Source organism: Brachycentrus maculatus, unplaced genomic scaffold, assembly GCF_059751285.1.
Source record: "Brachycentrus maculatus isolate JH-2025_06_01 unplaced genomic scaffold, ASM5975128v1 h1tg001274l, whole genome shotgun sequence".
Taxonomy (NCBI): domain Eukaryota; kingdom Metazoa; phylum Arthropoda; class Insecta; order Trichoptera; family Brachycentridae; genus Brachycentrus; species Brachycentrus maculatus.
In genome coordinates, this window is record NW_028281948.1 from 1 (window position 1) to 9040 (window position 9040).

General features: G+C 38.8%; 1 pseudogene; it reads left to right on the top strand.

Annotated features, from left to right (window-relative positions):
- The first annotated feature begins 6332 nt into the window (after positions 1 to 6332).
- LOC148299237 (uncharacterized) lies at positions 6333 to 8304 on the top strand (annotated as a pseudogene).
- The last annotated feature ends 736 nt before the right edge of the window (positions 8305 to 9040 follow it).

Consider the following 9040-nt stretch of genomic DNA (forward strand, 5'->3'; position numbering starts at 1 on the left):
TCCCAACCCCAACCCCAACCCCAACTCCCAACCCCAACCCCAACCCAACCCCAACCCCAACCCCAACCCCAACCCCAACCCCAACCCCAACCCCATTGATTATAGAAACAAAAATCTGAATTAAATGAATGATTGTTTATTTAAATGTAATCAATTAGAATCAAAATAATATGATAAATATATACTTATGTGGCAAATAAAAAGCGTTTCTTGAAAGTAGGCAGATTTCTCTGAAAGGGTTTCATAATTGGGCGATGCCTATTAATAAGATAAAAAGAATAAGAATATATCATATAATTTTACGATTAAAATGTCAAAGTGCGAGCATGGAGAGAAGATTACAGCATTCTGCGCGACGTAGTGTTGTGTGTGGAAGGATGCTGGGGGATGCCCGGCATGCATTAAAAAATATCATAATCACATGGGCCCGACTATTTTTGTAACCGAGGATGAAACCAGCAAAATAATCAAAAGTATAACGTCGATGCTTCGATCAAGTATAAATGCAGGAGTCTGCAGGAGGTCATATTCAATTATTTCAATCTGATCAAAGCTGAAATGGACTCATTCATCGACAGCGCATGCATCGATATCATGAACCAAATTGGACACCCCTACTTAGCCCACAACAACCTCTTTAGTACCTACAAGAGACTCAAGAAAAAAGACTACAAGAAGATACAGCAGAAAGAGTTCAGGGCCTTTTTCTAGGCCTCCCAGAAGCTCACCGATAAGTAATTGAGCGAAAAATAATGCAAGCTATACCTGTAGAAAGTGAAGAAGAAGTGCTAATTTATAAACTCACTCGAGAAGGTAATCAGGAGCATTGAGAAGGTGAACAAAGACCATGAATAGACCTATTTTAGCTCACATGATGGCAGTGTCAGCCTGAAAATAAATGAAATCGTCAAGAGTATTTTCAAATACTCCGAAAAAGTTGAAACCAAAACCGAATCCAAGCCATAGAAAAATCAGAGCGATCTATTCGCCTTCATCGATAAAGCCTAAAAAACATAAAAACTCAACAAAAATGAAGCCAACACAAGCTGCAATAAAAGCAACTAAAACTAAAGTTAATCCAATTACAAAACAAATATACTTGGTGAGCAGGCGAATAACTTAAACTATACAGAAATCGAAGGCAATACATTAAATAGAATCGACCGGTCGAGGCCAAACTCTCTCGACAAGCAATTCACCAAAACGAACAAACTCGAAAAGAAGAAAATCAAGCAAAAGGAACAAAACGATACAAGCATCAATTGGAGGGTCGATGCCAACACTGAATAGTCCAGGGAAAATACACTAGGCTAGGACTTAGCAGCCTCCAGTCCGAAGAAAAGGTACTTCGACACCAAATAAGTCGAGATTAACGAGAAGAAGCAAAAGCTGATCGACATGATGAAGCAAAAGTAAGAGCAGACGCCGAACAAACTGCTGAATCTGCCAATCCACAGCCATAAATCCACAGAAAAAAGTGACAACAAGATCAGTGAGAAGAGTGCGAGCGATTCAAGAGACTCTTTTGATCAGAAAGATGATAAGTTTCATCTTTTCGCTCATACGGCCCTTCCTCGCACTGAGTCGCGCAAGAAGATATTCTCGGAGGCCGAACATGTGGCGCATAAGACCATTATCGTGCCCGTGGATGTTTCTCAAAATCTCGAGAGCAACAGACTGTCGGAGTGCCACTCCCCGCTTATGAAGAGCAAATACAAATCTAAATAGCTACATAACCAGGAAAACATGAAGAACCCCAATTTCCAAATATCACCCAACAAAATCAAGAGTACCGAAGATATGATGAACGAGCTTGATTTGGATGACAAAAAATAGAAATCGCTAGCTTTACTGATTAAGTCCTTGAGCCTACGAGCAGAGTAAGCCATTCCCTATCTTGAGAAGGCTCTCCAGTATTCGGACGATAACCTATCAGCTGCTGAATATCTGTCCTATTTGTATTTGGATACCCAGAGACCGAAGTAGTCATTGAATTTATGCAACAAAATGCTATAAAAGTTTTCTAACTCTTCCAACCGCATTGACCTAGCATGGCACTTGAATATCAATAAGTCAGCGGCTCTGAACATGATCGGGCGTTACTCGTAATCGATAGTAGTGTTGGAGGACTGCTTGAAACATAAGCCCCATGAGAAACTGTTCAAGAACCTAGCTGATTCCTATTTTTCGATCGGCATCCTCGAAAAAGCCAGCTACTACTATGAAAAAGCTGTCAACTTTGCTGACCACTATGACGAAGCCCATTACAATCTCGCCGTATGCCTATTTAGCCAATAAAATTACTACAATGCCAAGTTCTCCATCATGAAAGCCTTGCAATACAGCCCCAAGAACTAAGCGTACTTAGAGCTCAAGAAGTAAATTCAGCTCAGGATCAAATAATACTGATTTGTGATCCAAAACCATGGCATTCTCATGATCAAATATTTTTCAGTTGTTCATCATCCACTCTTTTATGCTCTGCGATTCTCTGTTTATGATATTAACTGTATTATTCATAATTTGGTGTACTCATGCAATTCTGATATCTATATAAATGATCTTGCGGCTGACATAACGCATATTATAATTAATATAAGTCAATTCTATCGGACTTGTTTGGAGGTGGCTTCTAAAAGAGACATAAATCTAATATCTTGTCAGTTTATTAGTGGGTTATTAGAGGGCATAAATTATTTATTTATTAAATGCACTACTTATCGAATGTACTTTTTCATAGTAAAGTTCTCAATAAATGACAAATCTCTTTGCTTCATATTAACGAGTGATTCTCTTAGCACTCTTAATCTGCACCTACATCCACACTCTTTAATCAGCAATATAATATGCATTCATGCAAGTATGCTGTATGCTATTTAGATTACTTATAATTTGATGTGATTAAATCGATGAGTTTTATTTATTAATAGTTAGCACTTTATAAGATAAACGCAAATAATTTAGTATAAATAAATCATAATGTGTATGCGTGTATTTGTAGATCATTATAAGATAACTGTTTGATGAATATGGTATGGTGATGATTAGATGATTAAAGGTTATCGGATGATTTGTATGTTATTGATTTATGTTCATTGATGGGATGAGCCCAACCATGGATTATGGAGGATGCTGGGCTCCACATTCAATGCGCATACGATCAGATTTCTATGGCTTCCAGTTCTTGTCTTAAAGGCCCATGCACAAACTAGCCAGCATTTCAAGTATTCTGGACTTGCTATCACATATCAAGACTATCACATATCAAAAGGACTACAAACTCCATGAAGGAACTGCCAAACCAAATCAATTCCCACATTTCGTCGCACTCCCAAACTCACCGTTATTTCAGTGAAGACCAGCTATAAGAGGCATATTTCAGATCAGAGCAAGGCAGCAACAGCGTATTAAATTTCATATTATAGAACCTGCAATGAAGAAGCAAGTCCCTCGCCTGGTCCCTCATGAGCAATCGAGATTATCTGCATAATGAAGGAGGTTCTCTACCTTTCCCTTGCTTCTCCGTACTTCCCTTGCTTTCATTGCTTCTTCAAACCCTTGATTTCCGTCGAAGCCACTGATCAACAACCGAAATAGAGCAGAATAAGCCTCTATAGTATGATTAAATATATTTGTGTGTTTAATAAATATCTCACCATTTAATCCCATACATACATCCATCAGATTAAATCAAACAATCAATAATGTTCATTCATTCGCTCATTTTAATTAATTTTTCATTTTATTGTAATTATTTAATTATTCAATTAATATATGCTCGTATCAGAATAAGCCATTGTTGCTCTTGCCTTATATTCTAGGGTTGTCAAAATATTTATATCAGCTGATGGTATCAGAGATCACGAAGATATCGATAATATAGGACATATAACATAGAAAATATATCATAAATATAGATAACATAGACAGATATATAATATACGGCATTCGTAAATCATTAATCAAAATGAATCGTTGATGATTTTTTGCTGGGGTGTTCTTCTACTTTCTTATTTCTCAAAATCCGAAATATTTCTACAATTTGTTTATAAATTACTTTCGAAAGCGATGAGATTAGTTTGTAAGCTTTCTCGGCTTTGTTCATCTGTTTTCATACCCTATCCATACAAATAGCTTTAAATTTCATCTATCTACAGCAATAGCTTCTGCAAAGCATTCTAATTCGCATGTTTATCCAGTTCATTCTGTTTCTCATCAATAATAAGAATCGAATTCTTTTCCGCCTCTCGCTTTTATTTGAAGGGAGTTTCGTAAACAATTTTGCCTTGAGGCTTTTCTGTGGACTTTCTTACACTATAGACTTAATTCCGACGGGATTATACTTTGAGAGTGCTGGCTTGCATTGCGAACATCAGGGATGAGAATGTTTCCTAAGTGTGCACTCTGAACTGAGAGACACAAACACATAGCAAGATCTTCGATTTCCCTTCGAGAGTGTCTGCCAGAAATCTGGTTATCTTCGAATCTCGATAAGGAATGTGGGATTTGGAAAAGTTGAATTTCGAGAGAATATCCGACTGCAATATGAAAATTAAATACCCTGTTGTTCAGCATCTATTTTTAATTCTGAGCCAGCAGGCTTATGCATTTTCCAAGAGTTGTGATTTCCTTGTTGATTCTTTTGGCCTATTCAAGTCGAGCCCCAAACGATTAAGTCTTGGACACTCGTTCGCTTCCTGCTAAATCAACAATTTTCAAGATCCCTTTTTGATAGAGTGTCTCTCCATTTTCATTCCATCTTTGTAGGACTTGAATTTGTATGATGGCGTGACTCCGAGATGACCGTTTATTCTGAATAATGAAAGTGTTACTATTGAAGTCTCCTCGGTTTTCCGGTTCAGGATCGCATTTTTGACGCACCCAAAGAGTTACTCGCTGGATTTGACTGGAATCTAGGTAAGATCCTTAATATGGATGCCGTCATCAGAGTTCTCCTTAATCTATAGTTTTTTATTGCTGTTTTCGATCAAGTCGTAAATGTTATCCAAATAGAATTCGATGAAGCTGACCCTGACTGCATACTGGCGTGAATGCATTCTCTCTCGAATATTAGCAAACATGTGCTCGACCGACCTATGAAAAATGCCTTTGGAAGGATTGTCATTTCCACCAAATACCGTATAGGTCTTGCCTGTGCCTGTCTGCCCATAGGCCAAAAATGTGGCATTATGCCCCTCGAATATTGAGTTGACCAAATGCATGCTCTTCTCGTAGATCTCCGACTGTTTCTCATGACCGAAAACATGATTGAATTTGAATATTTTCTAATCGCTTCTTTTTCTCTGAATAGTCAGACTACTTTCACTCGTGGCTTCGATGGTAGATTCCACTTATTTCGGTTCGTATGCCCGCTTATCCTACTCTAGACTTGGCTTGATTCTGACGACAATAATGAATTTTTATTTATCCGATGATCTCATATTATTATAAGTGAACCTCTGCTATGAAGTTAGTTAGCTATGAAACTGGTAACTTATATTTATGTTTTATAATTTCCCAACCCCAACCCCAACCCCAACCCCAACCCCAACCCAACCCCAACCCCCAACACCAACCCCGAAATCGATATTACTTTATGACCATTATAATAATTAGAACAATTATTGGAAGATAAATGAAGAACAATAAAAAGCAGCTCGATGTGCCTACAGTCGATCCTGTGAAGTTTGTTGATAAGGGAAACGGAGTCATTAAGGGCTATGCTGTGAATACGACGCAAGGAGCCATCAAAAGCTACAATTAGGATCGAGTTTCTATTATCATGAACATAACCAAGCCTAATTGCAAGGGCAAATGGCCCAAATGCAGCTACTTCGGGGTTTTTGATGGTCATGGAGGAGTTGCCTGTGCGAATTTTCTCAAGGATCGCCTTCATAAATATGTAAAATCCGTTTAAATTGTAGATCACATAGAATATCCATTTTCCAAGTCAGCCCATCGATGCCCTAAAGTTAGGCTTTAAAAAAGCAGAAATATAGTTCCTCAAAGAGGCTGAAGCCCAAAGCCCAGTATAGAAATCCGGAAGTTGCGCAATTGTAATCCTCATAATTGATACTACATGCTATATAGCCAATGTAGGAGACAGCCGGGCAATCCTAAGCCTGAACAAGGGGGCAAAAATCTACTCCCTCTCCAAAGATCACAAGCCAAATGACCCTTCTTAAAAGTAAAGAATATAAAAAGCAAATGGTAAAATCTACCAGACAGTGATCACCACAAAATCCGGGAGCATCTACGGGCCTTTTCGGATCAACCCTGGAAGGCTTTCGGTTTCGAGAGCATTCGGGGACATCGAAGCCAAGCGCGAATAGATGGGAGGGAACCCGCGAGTGCTGATCGCCAAGCCTGAAATCACATACTTTGAATTCGACCCCCAGGAGCATGATTTCATTTTGGTGGGATCCGACGGCATCTACGATAAGCTTACAAACAATGAGATTGCCGATTGTTTTTGGTCAAGCCATTCCAAGAATACAAAAAACTGCTATTCGTATATCGGGGAGGCTTGCTCATAAATATTGAATAAGTCTATGGCCAGCAGCTCAACGGACAACCTCACATCGCTCATCATTGCCTTCGAGGATAATGGCAGACTAGATTTGCCTTCCAGAAACGATACAAGAAGCAAACTATAGAGCCAACTCACCCTCCAAAACCTATAATCCAAAACAGGAAACTAATAGAATTACATAAGAATGATAAATTAAATTAAAAGCGATCGGTCATATTGCTCCAAGGCCAACGAGTAGGCAGAAATCAAAGAAATGAGGAAGAAGAATTCAATGTCAACTGAAAAGCAAAAGGAGCTTTCATCATTCAAGATGCCAAACAAATACAGCGAATTGCTGAAAAACAAGAAATAGGTAAAGTCTAAGAAATAAGATAAGTTTTCATTCATTGATAGATTGCTCAAGAGTAAAAACTTTGATATGCTCAGATGATATAATTATGTCATGAAATTGATTTGATTTAATTTATATAATTCTATTGCTATGTCTCTATTGCCTTATTATATCTCTATTGCCATTATTATATCTCTATCGCATTAAAATATGATTAGTTATTATTAGATTGCAAATGATAAATCCTATTCTCTGCGTGGCTCTCATTTTGCTCATTAGCGCTACATCTTGTTGGTAGTATCATCGACAGCAGCTATAAAAATAAGCAGTAAAACCTGCCTTGAACCAATAAGTCTATTTGTTCGATCAACTTATCGATCACTATAACTATCAGAGCAGTAAGACATGGAAGCAAAGGTATTTTGTGTTTGATGACCACTTCAATCCGGAAAAAGGGCCAATTATATTGTACATCTGCGGAGAGGCGGAGTGCCATGGGATATCGGATGCCTCTTGGACTGCTAAGATTGCTGAACAAACAGAAGGTTTAGTTGTTTCGCTATAGCATCGCTACTATGGCAAATCAATGCCCTTCGGTAATGACTCCCTCTCCAAAGACAATCTTAGGTATTTGACAGCAGAACAAGCTCTCAAAGATTTGGCATATTTCATACAAAACATGAAGATTTCATCGAAGCATTCCATTAAGCCACAAAACCCTTGGTTGACAATCGGTGGCTCGTACCCAGGCGCACTTTCGGCATGGTTTCGGGAGAAGTATGCGCATTTAACAATAGGCGCATTATCTTCGAGTGGAGTCATCTTGGCTGTTTAGAACTTCCGGATGTTTGATGAGCAGATCTTCATATCTTCAAACCTAAGTGGTGCGGAGTGTGTGAACTCCATCAGGTTAGTAAATGATTACGTCGAATAGCAAGTAACAGGCCCCACCAAGTAAACCTTCCAAGCTCAGTTTTCGGCTGACAAATTGACAGCCAGAGAGTTCTTGTTTTATTGGACTGACTCAATTGTCTTCCAAGTCCAGTACGGCAACAGAGTCGCATTCTGCAACAGCCTGAACAATAAGACCTTAGAATAGGCCTACAATGTCATGAAGGAACTCGTGAAGAAGATCACTCCTGTTGACTATGGGGCATACTATTTATCAAATGCTACTTATGCAATGTAATCTATACAATCATGTTCAGGCAAGACGGAAGAGGAGCCAGGTCGTGGATATATCAGAGCTGCACAGAGTTCAGCTATTTTCAAACATACGCTGAGGATCATCCGATGAGATCGAGGATGTTGGCCCTGAATTTCTATCAAAAGTGGTGTTAGGATATTTTTGGCGAGGGCACATGGCCGTTCGTCGCAAGGAAGAATATCGAATTCGGAGGGCTATAAATAAATGCTGACAACCTGATAATGACAAATGGCGTTTAAGGTAAATTTAGTATTATTCAGATCCCTGGCAATGGGCAGGCCTACGTGAAAGCAAAAAACCAGGAATTGTAGACAAGATAATAAGCTGCGTCGATTGCGCACATTGTGTGGACCTCCGCGCCCCGAATGCCAAGAAAGATAGTTCAAACCTCACAAACACTCGCTCCCTGCAGTTGGAATCAATAAAGAAGTGGATTGCGGAGCACTGGAAGAAAACAAACTCAAAATGATGAGCATAATTTAAATATATTCTATAATTTCTATTGGAAAACGATGAAATCCTTAAAATGCGCATTCCATGAGCACGAAACTATCGTCAATTTTTGCCGAAATGCCGAGTGCTTGCTGCCTATGTGCCCCAAGTGCATTAAACTGCATTCAGTCGAACATCAGAAACTAAAAACTCATGGCATCTTCGATCATGTTAATTAGGTCAGCAACTAAGTCTAAGCCAACTTGGCACAGACTCTGAGAGCCCTGATTTAGTGCGGTAGTCTCCTAAAAAGTAGCTCATAGAGAAAGCATATGGGCATAAGTGCTGTGAGTGAGCATCTGCAATTGGTCAGGACTAAAATATTAGAAGGAGTGAATAAATATTTAGATGGCATGTAAGCACAAGTTATGGAAAAATTCAACTCTTTGTTCAAGTCCTATAACACCGAATTTTATGGCCTCGACTAAAAAATATAAACATTTTCGAACCAAACAAAAAACTAAATCGATGGCATCAA